The sequence below is a fragment of the Oncorhynchus nerka genome, linkage group LG4 (genome assembly GCF_034236695.1).
Source record: "Oncorhynchus nerka isolate Pitt River linkage group LG4, Oner_Uvic_2.0, whole genome shotgun sequence".
NCBI classification, from domain to species: domain Eukaryota; kingdom Metazoa; phylum Chordata; class Actinopteri; order Salmoniformes; family Salmonidae; genus Oncorhynchus; species Oncorhynchus nerka.
This window is the reverse complement of record NC_088399.1, coordinates 52,139,566-52,154,102: the sequence shown is the minus strand read 5'-3', so window position 1 is coordinate 52,154,102 and position 14,537 is coordinate 52,139,566. Positions and strand designations below refer to the sequence as shown.

At 43.1% G+C, this 14,537-nt stretch overlaps 1 protein-coding gene across 2 annotated transcripts in view; it reads right to left on the bottom strand.

Annotated features, from left to right (window-relative positions):
- Positions 1-14,054, bottom strand: part of LOC115105905 (tyrosine-protein kinase JAK2-like) — a 79,647-nt gene extending 65,593 nt beyond the window's left edge. Inside the window, exon 1 of one of the 2 annotated variants that reach the window (XM_029628397.2) lies at positions 13,686-14,054. The gene's annotated coding sequence lies outside the window, so the exon portion shown is untranslated. The remainder of the gene's footprint in view (positions 1-13,685) is intronic. The other variant, XM_029628406.2, reaches the window with a different exon arrangement.
- Positions 14,055-14,537: the final 483 nt, after the last annotated feature.

Genomic DNA, 14,537 nt, shown 5'->3' with positions numbered 1-14,537 from the left:
ATTCTTTCGTGGTAATGCAGGGGAGGGTTATAGGGGTGGATGTCACGATAAGGGATTGTAAATTTAGATTAGTGGTGGTGTATGGGCCACAGGTGGTGGCAGACAGAGGGAGATGGTGGACTGTCTGACGCCCCTGTGTGTCACAAATAGGAAATTAGTGATAGGGGGATTTTAATACAGATTTAGGAAGAGGGGGATAGCAGTGCGGGCGCCATTGCCAGGCTAATGGCTTGCCATGGTCTGGTAGATGGTGGTCTGCACACTACTCCGAAAATGGACGGTCCTACATGGCGTAACTCCAGGGGTTGAGCGGAGGCTCGACTATATTTTTGTACCCAGGTCTTTGGGTAAGTTGTCTGGCGGCTGTTGCCTGTTTTCTTTCGGATCACGACGGGGTGCTCCTGCAGGTGGGGTCGCCAGTCTGCCTCTTTGGTAGAGGGTACTGGAAGCTAGATCGGGATGTGCTGGAGGAGCGGGCTTTTGTTGACGGGTTTTATGGTTTCTTTTGGAGGCTTGAGGGCCTCCGGTCCATGTGCGAGGGGTGTTAGAGTGGTGGGAATTAGTTAAGGTGAGGATTAGGGCTTTTATAATAGGGTATTGCAAGAGGAAAAAAAAGGGAGGAGAGGAGGGAGGTGGATCGTATCCAGAGGTTAATTGAACTCGAATACGAGGCAGGCAACCTCGGCGGGTCGTTTGACTGGGAGAGATCCGCAACCCTAAAGGCGCAGCTCAGGGAGTTGCAGGAGCGGAAGGCTCGAGCTTTCCTTGAGCGAGCGCATAGTGGCTTTCTAGAACATAATGAGACTTGTTCTGCTATGTTCTTTAAGTTGGTTAGGGCAAGACAGAGTAGGAAGGTAATGCATGGTGTTAGGGAAGAAAATGGTAGTATAGTTAGAGAACCAGAGGATATGGTCAGGGTGACAACTGATCATTTCCAATGTTTATTTAAGGAAAGGGAAATAGATGTAGAGCAGGGAAATGTGTTTTTAGAACACTTGTCCAGGCGGTTGCCGGAGGACATTAGAGAAGTGATGGAGGCCCAGATCTCACTAGAAGAGGTTGAGAGCGCTCTTAGGAGGATGGGAAAAGGGAAGGTGCCTGGGATAGATGGGCTGCCGGCTGAGTTTTATCTCAAGTTTTGGGGTATACTTGGACCAGTGGTCCTCGAAGTCTTGAAGGCCATCCTTGAGACGGGGGTCCCGGGGGGATCAATGGCTGTTGGTGTGCTGTCACTTTTATATAAGAAGGGGGAAGTAACAGACCTTGGCAACTGGCGGCCGTTGACCATGCTGTGTGTAGATTACAAGCTACTTGCAAAGGTTTTAGCAGACCGGTTGCGCACAGCCCTTCCCTACGTCGTTCATGAGGATCAGACGTGCGGGGTAGAGGGCCGCTCTATTAGATGGAACCTACAGTTAATCAGGGACTCCATCGCTTGGGTTGAAGATAGAGGACTGCCTTTAATGGTAGCAGCGCTAGATCAGGCGAAAGCCTTCGATCGCGTGAATAGATCCTTTTTATTCAGAGTGTTAGGTCGATTAGGATTTGGGGAGAAGTTTATAGGATGGATTCGTACATTATATGTCGGAGCGGGGTGCCGAGTTAGTGTAAATAGTCACTTGGGTGATGTTTTTGACCTCTCGTCTGGGGTCAGGCAGGGGTGCCCACTCTCGGCTCTCCTCTTCGTTCTGTACATGGAGCCTCTGGGGGCTGCCATTAGGGCAGACACAGGGGTGGAAGGTTTGCTGATCCCTGGAAGTGGTGGGCTGCGTGTTAAGATGACGCAGTACGCCGACGACACTTCCTTGCTGTTGTGCAAGGACTCGTGCCTGACAAGGTCCCTTGCCATCTTTGGGGATTTCACCCGAGCGTCGGGAGCAGTTCTGAACCATGCAAAGTCTTCTGTCAAGTTTTTCGGAAGATGGCGCGGTAGAACGGATGTGCCTGGGGGGTTATCTCTCTGTGAGGGGGCCCTGAGGATTCTCGGGGTCCATTTTGAGACCTCCGGCTCAGCGACGCTAAACTGGAACATGCGTATCGCAGTGGTACAGAGGAAGCTAGCAATGTGGAAAGCTAGGTATTTGTCTTTTATGGGCAAAGTCCTGGTCCTAAAGGTGGATGTGTTGCCGTCTCTTTTGTATTTGGCATACATCTACCCATTGCCGGCTTGTCTGAGGAGGCCTCTAGTGAGGCTTGTGTTTCAGTTTATGTGGAGTGGCAGGTGCGAGTGGGTCGCCAGGGCACGCATGATCTGTCCCATCGGGGAGGGAGGTAGGGGGTACCACATTTCCCCCTCAAGCTGGACTCAATTTTTGTTTCCTTCTTGTTAACGGAGCTTGCTCAGCCAGTGATACACCCGTCCGGTTACCTCCTGCGGGTGTTTTTCTCGTATCAGGCGAGAAGCATAATGGTGTGGTCTAACATGGGTCCTCAGGCGGAACAGCTGCCGTGGCACTTTGGTCATGCGGCCAAGTGGCTGCGTGCGCACCCTGAGGTTGAAGTTGCCCAGTAGGTTTAGATCACAGGCACCTGTACGAGGAGGTCAGAAAGGCAGGGAGTCCGGCGCCTGTAGTGGGCATCTCGGAAGTGGTCTGGGAGGGAGTGCAGGCGCGGGGTCTGGATAACAGGCTCAAGGACCTGAATTGGTTGAGCCTTCATAAGTGTTTGCCGGCACGTTCCATCTTGTACCGGTATAATTTGGTGCAATCCCCCACCTGTCTAAGATCCTCTTGTGGCAGGGAGGAGACTGTGCGCCATGTCTTTTGGGACTGTGCCTTTGCCGGAGTAGTATGGGCTAGGGCACGGGTGTTGTTAGGTTTGGTAAAGGGGATTTTGTATTGACGTGGGCCAGGTTAGAGAGGGGTGTAGGGAGAGCGAGAGGGACGGATAGGGACAGGTTTCTGCTCTGGCTTCTCATGAGTCTCTTTAAACGGGGGCTGTGGGAAGCAAGGCAGAACATGGTGAAGACAGGGAAAGATTGGGGGGTGGAAGGGATAGTGAGGAGGGTGGAAGGAGATTTGAGGGGGAGGATGAAGAGGGAGGAGAGGAAGTGGGGGCAGCATGCTGCTCGGGAGAGGTGGAAGGGGGGTTTAGGGCTGGGTGTCATTTAGATTTGTAAGAGGATAGATTAGGGACGGGGAGATAGGGAGAGGTATTTTGTAGGGTAACGGGGAGGGAAGATGCTCCCCTGAGGTTTTGTTTGGTTTATGTTTTAGTTTAATTAGTTTATTTAAAATACCATTATTTGTGTATGTATGTAAATTATGAGTTGTAAAGAATGAATGGTATTGAAGATAATAAACTATTTTTATTAAAAAAAGATAGGCTGTAATTAGGTTTCACGGTCAGTTTGTTATTTTGTATAAGCGAAGAACGCCGTTACACATATCCCCAAAGCATGACGGTGTAGGATACTTACAAGCTAAAAGAAAGGAACGAGGTGGGTAGCTAATTAAGTGTTATTGTAGCATTAATTTCATTTTTGTTAAATTATCTATACAATAGGCCATAATTGACTTTGGACAAATAGACCTGGCATATTCCAACTTTCAAGGAGCTTTCACTTTTAAAATGGGGTTATTTTTGCCTAAAAACCTAAGCCTACCTATAGAACCCTCTTAGGACTCACTTCCCCCATCTGAGATATCTACTGCAGCCCTCATCCTCCCCATACAACACCCGTTCTGCCAGTCACATGCTGTTAAAGGTCCCCAAAGCACTCACATCTTTGGGTCGTTTCCAGTTTGCTGCAGCTAGCGACTGGAACGAGCTGCAAGAAACACTCAAACTGGACAGTTCTCAATCTCTTCATTCAAAGTCTCAATAATGGACACTCTTACTGGCAGTTGTGGCTGTATTGCGTGACGTATGGTTGTCTCTACCTTCCTTCCCTTTGTGATGTTGTCTGTGACCAATCATGTTTCTACCATGTTGTGGTGCCACCATGTTATGTTGTGTTGCCGACTTAATAGGTTGTCGTCTTAGGTCTCTTTTTATGTAGTGTTGTGTGTTTAGTTCAATATTTTTATTAGATTTTTAATCCCAGCCCGTCCCCGCAGGAGGCCTTTTGGTAGGCCGTCAATGTCAATAAGAATTTGTTCTTAACCTTTATTTATTTACCTAGGCAGTGCGCGCTAACCAAGGTCACCAGGTGCACGGTGTTTCTGCCGACACATTGGTGCGGCTGGCTTCCGGATTGGATGGCGCTGTGTTAAGAAGCAGTGCAGCTTGGTTGGGTTGTGTATCGGAGGACGCATGACTTTCGACCTTCGTCTCTCCCGAGCCCATACGGGAGTTGTAGCAATGAGACAAGATGGTAGCTACTAAACAATTGAATACCACGAAATTGGGGAGAAAAAAGGGGGGTAAAAATTCTACAAAAACACACAAAAAAGCTGAGCGCCTAATGTCCCGACTCCTTACCAACCTAGTCCGTCACACCCGCAAACGCTTCACAATGTATTTCTTTGTACACTATAGACTTGAAATAATATTGCCTAAATAATTCATTTTGGTTCCTTCTTAGGCTCCCTGTCTAGCTACGGAAACATTTAGAATGTTTACAGTGCATTCGGAAAATTCAGACCCCTTTGACTTTTTCAAAATTGTGACATTACAGCCTTACTCTAAAATGTATTCAAATGTCCCCCCCCCCTCAATCTACACTCAATACCCCATAATGAAGCAAAAACAGGTTTACAAATTTTTCATGAAATATCACATTTACATACAGTACCAGTCAATGGTTAGGACACACCAACACTTTCAAGGGCTTTTATAGAATAATAATGAAGACATCAAATCAATGAAATAACACATACGGAATCATGTAGTAAACAAACAAAAAGTAAAAATATATTTTAGATTCTTCAAAGTAGCCAGCCACCCTTTGCCTTGACAGCTTTGCACCCTCTTGGCACTCTCAACCAGCTTCATGAGGTTGTCATCTGGAATGCATTTCAATTAACAGGCGTCCCTTGTTAAAAGTTCATTTGTAGAGTTTCCTTCCTTCTTAATGCATTTTAACCAATCAATCAGTTGTGTTGTGACAAGGTAGGGGTGGTATACAGAAGATAGCCCTATTTGGTAAAAGACCAAGTCCATATTATGGCAAGAACAGCTTAAATATTCAAAGAGAAATGACAGTCTATCATTGCTGTAAGACATGAAGGTCAATCAATATGGAACATTTCAAGAACTTTGAAAGTTTCTTCAAGTGCAATCGCAAAAATCATCAAGCATTATGATGAAACTGGCTCTCACGAGGACCGCTACAGGAAAAGAAGACCCAGAGTTACCTCTGCTGCAGAGGATAAGTTCATTAGAATTACCAGCCTTAGAAATTGCAGCCCAAATAAATTCAGAGTTCAAGTAACAAACATTGTAAAATCAACTGTTCAGAGGAGACTGCGTGAATCAGGCATTCATGGTCGATTTGCTGCAAAGAAACCACTACTAAAGGACATTAATAATAAATTAGAGACTTGCTTGGGCCAAGAAACACAAGCATTGGACATTAGATCAGTGGAAATCTGACCTTTGGGCTGATGAGTCCAAATTTGAGATTTTTGGTTCGAACCTCCGTGTCTTTGTGAGACGCACAGTAAGTGAACGGATTTACTCCGCATGTGTGGTTCCCACCGTGAAGCATGGAGGTGGTGGTGTTTTGCTGGTGACACTGACTTATTTAGAATTCAAGGCATAGTGGGACTTGAGGGGTAAATTATGTATTGACCTTATTTGTTTGGATATGTAACAATTATTTACTTAACAAAGAGTAAGATATTTCGGTCCTGCTAATGCTGAGTTTTATGGTGTCCACTCTAGCTTCCTGCAGCTAGTCTGGTTGTCGTGGACATGGGTTTTACTAGAGATAGCTGGAGCTGGCAATTGATTGACCTGGTGATAAAACCTACAGATGGCATTCCAGTGACAGAATGTAGGGTGATTGTAACTGGGTTACAGAGGAGTCGAACAATGCTTCATTGTCTCATATTCCTGGCATCTGGGGAACTAAGTCAAACACCATCCTACGTAGAAAACCAAGGTGGCTTATGGGAAGGTTAGAAATGACTGACTAAGCAATCTTGGTATGCGCAATATAAAAGCTGTGCATCGTCTGTAAAGGCTCTCAGCCTAACAGTTAGAACAAGAATGTTGGGCTGACGGTCTCATTACTGCAATAATTCATAATATTAAATATTCATCGATATTAAATAAAGATGATTGTTTGAAGAACTGACCAAGTCTCTCTCAGTACTGAATTTCCACGACAGACTACCAATTGTTTTTCAACAGGACAATGACCCAAAGCACCTCCAGAGTGTGTAAGAAGTGATGGAGTGCTGCATCAGATGACCTGGCCTCCACAATCACCCGACCTCAACCCAATTGAGATGGTTTGGGATGAGTTGGACCGCAGAGTGAAGGAAAAGCAGCCAACAAGTGCTCAGCATGTGGAAAATCCTTCAAGACTGTTGGAAAAGCATTCCAGACGAAGCTGGTTGAGAGAATGCCAAGAGTGTACAAAGCTGTCATCAAGGAAACGGATGGCTACCTTGAAGAAACCTAAAATATATATTTTTATTTGTTTAATAAATTATTTGGTTACTAGATGATTCCATGCATGTTATTTCATTTTTTTGATATCTTCACTATTATTCTACAATGAATGAGGAAGTGTGTCCAAACTTTTGACTGGTACTGCAAATTTTCAGGCCCTTTACTCAGTACTTTGTTGAAGAATCTTTGGCAGCAATTACAGCCTTGAGTCTTCTTGGTATTACGCTACAAGCTTGGCACACCTGTATTTGGGGAGTTTCTCCCATTCTTCTCTGCAGATTCTCCAAAGCTCTGTCAGGTTGGATGGGGAGCTCTGCCTCTGGCTGGGCCACTCAAGGACATTCAGAGACTTGTCCCGAAGCCATTCCTGCGATGTCTTGGTTGTGTGCTTAGGGTCATTATCCTGTTGGAAGGTGAACCTTGGCCCCAGTCTGAGGTCCTGAGCAGGTTTTCATCAAGGATCTCTATACTTGGCTCCATTCATGTGACTAGTCTCCCATCCCTGCCACTGAAAAACATCCCCACAGCATGATGCTACCACCACCATGCATCACCGTAGGGATGGTGCCTGGTTTCCTCCAGATGTGACACTTGGCATTCTGGCCAAAGAATTCAATCTTGGTTTCATCAGACCAGAGAATCTTGGTTCTCATGGTCAGAGTCCTTTCGGTGCCATTGGGCAAACTCCAAGCGGGCTGTATTTTACTGAAGAGTGGCTTCCGTCTGGTCTCACTACCATAAAGGCCTGATTGGTAGAGAGCTGTAGAGATGGTTGTCCTTCTGGAAGGGTCTCCCATCTCCACAGAGGAACTCTGGAGCTCTTTCAGAGTGACCATCGGGTTCTTTGTCAACTCCCTGACCAAGGCCCGTCTCCCCCGAATTGCTCGGTTTGGCCGGGTGTCCAGCTCTAGTTAGAGTCTTGGTGGTTCAAAGTTTCTTACATTTAAGAATAATGGAGGACACTGTGTTCTTGGGACCTTCAATGCTGCACAGATCTGTGCCTCGACACAATCCTGTCTCGGAGCGCTAGGGACAATTCTGTCGACCACATGGCTTGTTTTTTTCTCTGACATGCACTGTGGGGTCTTATATAGACAGGTGTGTGCACATTCCCAAATAATGTCCAATCAATTGAATTTACCACAGGTTGACTCCAATGAAATTGAAGAAACATTTCAAGGATGATAAATGGAAAGGATTCACCTGAGCTCAATTTCAAGTCCCATTGTAAAGGGTCTGAATTAGAGGTCAACCGATTATGATTTTTTTCAACGCCGATACCGATTATTGGAGAACCCCCCAAAAAAGCCAATACCGATTAATCAGACAATTTATTTATTTATAATGACAATTACAACAATACTGAATGAACACTTACTTTAACTTAATATAATGCATCAATAAAATCAATTTAGCCTCAAATAAACAATGAAACATGTTCAATTTAGTTGCAATAATGCAAAAACAAAGTGTTGGAGAAGAAAGTAAAAGTGCAATATGTGCCATGTAAAAAAGCTTACGTTTAAGTTCCTTGCTCAGAACATATGAAAGCTGGTGGTTCAATATTCCCAGTTCTTCAATATTCCCAGTTAAGAAGTTTTAGGTTGTAGTTATTATAGGAAATATAGGACTATTTCTCTCTATACCATTTGTATTTCCTATACCTTTGACTATTGGATGTTCTTATAGGCACTTTAGTATTTCCAGTGTAACAGTATAGCTTCCTTCCATCTCCTCGCCCCTACCTGGGCTTGAACCAGGAATACATCGACAACAGCCACCCTCGAAGCATCGTTACCCATCGCTCCACAAAAGACGCAGCCCTTGCAGAGCAAGGGGAACAACTACTTCAAGGTCTCAGAGCGAGTGATGTCTCCAATTGAAACACTATTAGCGCGCACCCTGTTAACTAGCTATCCATTTCACATCGGTTACACCAGCCTAATCTCGGGAGTTGATAGGCTTAAAGTCATAAACAGCTCAATGCTTGAAGCACAGCGAAGAGCTGCTGGCAAACACACGAAAGTGCTGTTTGAATGAATGCTTATGAGCCTGGTGCTGCCTACCACCGCTCATTCAGACTGCTCTATCAAATTATAGACTTAATTATAACATAATAACACAGAAATACGAGCCTTAGGTCATTAATATGGTCAAATCCGGAAACTATAATTTCGAAAACAAAACGTTTATTATTTCAGTGAAGTACGGAACCGTTCCGTATTTTATCTAACGGGTGGCATCCATAAGTCTAAATATTCCTGTTACATTGCACAACCTTCAATGTTATTTCATAATAACGTATAATTCTGGCAAATGAGTTCGCAAAGAGCCAGGCGGCCCAAACTGTTGCATATACCCTGACTCTGTTGCACAGAGCGCAAGAGAAGTGACACAATTTCCCTAGTTAAAAGAAATTCATGTTAGCAGGCAATATTAACTAAATATGCAGGTTTAAAAATATATACTTGTGTATTGATTTTAAGAAAGGCGTTGATGTTTATGGTTAGATTTTTTTGCGAATGCGCTCGTTAAATCACCCGTTTGGCGAAGTAGGCTATGATTCAATGATTAATTAAACAGGCACCGCAACGATTATATGCAACGCAGGACAAGCTAGATAAATTAGTCATGTGTAGTCAACTAGTGATTATGTTAAGATTGTTTTTTATAAGATGTGTTTAATGATAGCTAGCACCATACCTTGGCTCCTTGCTGCACTCACATAACAGGTAGTCAGCCTGCCACGCAGTCTCCACGTGGAGTGCAATGTAATTGGCCATGATTGGTGTCCAAAAATGTCGATTACCGATTGTTAAGAAAACTTGAAATCGGCCATTCCGATTAATCGGTCGACCTCTAGTCTGAATACTATTTTTGTTTTTATATTGTAATAAATTAGCTACATTTTGCTTTGTCATTATGGGGTATTGCGTGTAGATTGCAGGGGGAAAAGAATTGAATAGATTTTAGAATAAGGCTGTAACGTAACAAAATGTGGAAAATGTCAAGGAGCCTGAATACTTTGTGAATGCACCGTATATACTGTTTAATATGACATGTAGCCTACTTGAAATGAGCACCTCTTACATTCACCTTCTCATGTTGATTAAAATACTTTTCATTCCAATCATATGGTTTGGTTTCAATACTTCAAAACCAAATAGTAGGTCCCGGTTGTCAAAAAAAAAATAGATGTTGGTTAAATTGTGATTTTAATGAATGGAGCAAATTTGGAGCTCAAGTCCCCCCCCCGTGAGCGCAGAGTGGTTGGAAAGGATGTGGAGCGCTGGAGTGGTGCATAAGCACTGCTCCATGAGCAAGATTGCCGACAGCTCAAATCCACTCGCATACATACCGTGGTTTGTAGAAAAGTGGATAAAAAAAAGTGGATAAATATTTCATTCTGCATTGAGACAGAGCTTGATAGGGTGCCATTTGGGACACAGCCAGACTCATTCCATGCTGATATCAATTAGCCTAGCTCAGTATTCTTTCAGCGGTCTCTGTTTTGGTGAAACTCTAAAAACACGCAGGGCTGGAGCACTCCCGAACAATCCCCTAAACCCTGCTCAGCCACCCCTCTAACTCTCTAGATTACACACAAACACACCCTCACTGGCGCAACCACACACACACAGAACTACGTACATAACCCTGGTTTGTCCATGCCGGCTTATCAGGGCTTTGGGGGAGAACCACTATCACTGCAGCCAGACTGTATCCTGTAGGCTGTCCTGTACGGTCTACTCTGCCTTAATGTCACAAGGCTTGCTCCATCTACTCTACTGGGTCTGCAACTCCTAAAAACACTCCTGACCTCTGAACTGACAATGTCAAAAGGGACATCATGCAGCTAGCATGCGGCATATTCACACTAGAGTTCTACAACAGTTCTACCAATGGACAGTGATATTCATGAGCAGGATGTCTAAGTTGCAAAGCTTGCGTAAAGCTACTGTGAGCATGCTGCTTACCCAACATTACATTTTTGTGAACTCAAGTGCAGTTCGCTTACATTTTTGTGCAGTGTGAACATTCCAAAGGAACTCAGAACTCACACACCCCCCCAAAGCGAACTGAACTGAGACCGTCTCGTGAGTTCGATTCGCTTGAAGTCTGTGGTCCAGTTCCCTTTTTTAGGGCATTGTGAATACAAAGAGAATAGTTATTTTGCTTGTTTTTACCACAGAATTCATTTTAAAGAGGACTATATGTGAAAACACCCTTAGGGGGCTTTCACACCAAATTATTTTGGAGCGTTTTTTCCAAACTCTGGTGTGTTTACCCCCTTAGTTTGGTTCATTTGGAATGGTGTGAACACAATCCACACTTGGGAGAACACGGAACAACACACCTTGGTTAGCTCAAACAAGGTGGTGCGGTTCGCTGCAGGGGAGAACGCAGTCCGGAACAAACACAGCAAAAGAACCAGGGTCACACGCAGTATTATTGTTTGACCGTTCTGTGAGAATAGCGGCGAATTTAGGAGCACATGCTATGCAGATTAGAGGAGACGGGGGCTATACAGGGGATATAGGCTACTGAATAGTAGGGATGTAACGGTACTAAAGATTGTTTACCCAACTTTTTAAGAGAGCCGGTTAGTTTTATATTGGATATTTTTTCACGTCATTATCTATTGAACCAAGCATGCCATGACAATGAAAATGTTATATTCTGAATCAATGGAGGATGAGGAGAACAATCCACATCCAATATGAAACTAACTGTACCTATCGGCTTTGTAAAATGTTTGGGACAAATTTTGAGCACAGAGAACCGGTAGAGTAAGTTTAAATTGAATTTTATTCAACATTCTGGCTTGTAAGGAACATGATTTTGCACACACGTCTCAGGCTGTATATACCAATTATTTGTGTATTACAGCCTGATTAAATCAGACTAGGTTCATTCTTGAATGAACTAGGGTAGGTGTTTTAAAACTGGTGTCCCGGGGTACTGCAGGGGGCCGCACTTTTTAAAATACGTTTGGGGAAAATATTTTGGGGGAAATTTTTGGTGATTTTTTTTTTTTAATTAATATAATTTGCTGGAAAACAATACCATTGCAGATACCATTTTTATTTCTCTGCGTTCAGTAGGTAGGCAGTTAGAGGTCATTTCACAAACCAATCCTAACTAGCGTTAGCACAATGACTCAAACTATCCTTTTAATCTGGAGGAAATTACAGTCATTGGAACTATTACTGGGATTTTCCTGTATAGAACATTCTTAGTCAGGCAGACTAAGCGGTAATTTTTGGGATGGAAAAACAGTTTCGGTGTAACCTTAAATGAACAAAACCAGATAGAAAACTACATACATTTTTAAATAATACAATCTTTGAGAAATAACAATCAAATAAAAGCTACACAGTCAGGGAGAATCTAAAAAAAAAGAGGAACGAAGCATTGGAAAAATTTGATTTACAACAGCAAACATTCCTTTATGGTGGCAAAATAGTGTACCTTTACCTTTCTAGCTAATAGACTATGTTAAGAGTATACACTTCATAGACCACACAGTGGCGTTACAACTGCCACATTTTTATCTCTCTTGGTCGGTTTGACTCAGAGTTATGAAATTTGGCACACATGCTCAAGAATGAGTCTAGCTAACCTGTAAACGTATGGTTGAGTTTGACCACATTGTGACGCTGTTGGGACAGGAAAAAAACATTATTGCAAGCTCATTGGCCATATTGTTTCAGCTAGTCTTGGAAAATATTGGGTTTTAAGATGTGTATATATCATCTGAATGCACAACATCGGTCCAGCGGTTCTGGAGAAGACGTTTATAAAGTAGTCAACTTCAAATGGTCCAAAATACATCAAAAGCATATTATATTGATTTTGAGTTCTGATATTTGGCAAGCGTTGTAAACTGTACAGAGGTAGCTTATCTTAGGCCAATGTATAGAATGTGTCCTGATGGTGGCACAGTGGGTACTAGGGATGAGACAAACTGACAATTTGCTTAATGTTTAAGATACCATTTTTTTAACGGTTTTCAGTTAAAATTCTAAGAAAATTCATACAATTCCATGTCAATTTACAATGCCGAATATTGGCCTTATATGTATAACCGCTAGGACCGGGCAGTTAAGTTATATCTACCGCAACCCTCTACAGAGAGAATGCAGCTGATCAATTCTCAGGAAATAAAAGTGCATTAGATCTGTACCATTTCATACCGTAGAATTATACTCAGCCTTTAAAAAATATATATATAATAAACGTCGCTGATTGATGTGCTGCTGTGTTGTTTTTTATGCCGTTGTTTGGTAGCTAGATGTGTTTAATTTCTACTACATGTCTTGGGAAATCACGGTATTTAACTAACTTTAAAGTAATGTTTTAGGAGAGAGTGGTCTGCGCGCAGGCAGCAGACAAGCAGGCTGCCCGCAGCATCTCGACATTATTTGATTTACAGTTCTGATAGCCTTGTGATGGATTTTAGTCCCGTTTCAGAAACGGCAATCCTTTACAGACAAGTAAGATGTCCGTTCATATCACCGGAGGTTTCGAGTCCGATTTATGTTTAAACGTAGTGTAGCCTACCCTAACAGACAAACAAACATTCCGTAGCAGGGGGAACATTCAATTCCATCTGAAAAACGTACAGGCTACCGGTAGCCTACTGTAATTTCATGAGGCAAAACAAAAAGACAACCTGCCAGTAAAACGGTGCGGCAGGTAGCCTAGTGGTTAGAGCGTTGGACTAGTAACCGAGGGGTCGTTCTGTCCCTGAACAAAGCAGTTAACCCACTGTTCCCCTGAAAACCGTCATTGTAAATAAGAACTTGTTCTTAGCAATCTTGGTTAAATACGAATACAAATAAAACAAATAAAAGACTGTCCCGAAGACAACTGTGCCAGCATATTCTACACGCAGAAGACTTGCAGGCAGAGACAGAGCGAGGGAGAGAGGCAGGAGCGTGCAAATATATTTAGGTAATCTGCATCTAACAATTTGATCCATTTTGAAGTCCGTCTCTGGTTTTGAATTATGAATTACTACACAACTTCCCCGGGCCTTTATAGCGTATCGGCTATAACACGGAAAACGGCAATATGTCTAAACTGGTCTTCTAAATGATTGACAGCATAAAGTCATTTACCTGGACGTTGTCCGTTCTGAATGTTGTAGCTACCGGGAAGTAAATTTTTCCGAATGACAGTTATGACTGTTGCAGAAGTCAAAACCATTAACGTTGCAGTCTGCGTGCTTCCCCATTAATTTCGTCTCCTTCGTGTCTGGTTCTTGTTCCGATTAATTCTGGGTGCGAGATAACTCCGTGTAGAACGCTAGTTTGAAATTTGACCGCAAATCTAAATAGATTTCTAGAAAACTTTATCTTGCACAAAGTTTTCACTCTATAGCTGATAAATTAGCACGCACACGTTGACATATGTAGTATATTACTCATGGCTGGACCGTGACTAAACCAAGCAAAGTGTAATTTCAAGCCACTGTAGTCTGTAATACAGTCGGGGGAGAGAGAGACACACGACTTCTTCTATTATTATGTGATGGCAGTCCTCAAACAAACGTTAAAGGTGCATGCCGCCACCTACTGTACTGGAGTGTGTGGTCAATCACGGTTTACAACTTTAGCTCCACATTTTTAAATGCCCCTTCAGAGAAAATGTACAAAAGAGTCGATCTGAAGTTCTGTCTGTATCCATTTTGAAAGTGCTAGGAATAGGCCTACCTGGTTGCAGCTCGTTTGCTTGCACTTGCTTATAGATAATGATATGAGAACAAACATTATGAATTTTCTGAACAGAAAATGTAATCATGTTTGTGTATGGTTCAAAAGTCAAAACTCATGTTTGTGTTATTTATTATTGAAGGACAGTGGGGTTCTTATCGACTTACACAAATCCACAAGGAGTGTTTAAGAAAGTCAGCCGTATCAGCTAAGGTTTTAAAAAGTCAGTCAATGGGGCTGAATGAACTGTTTCGCTGC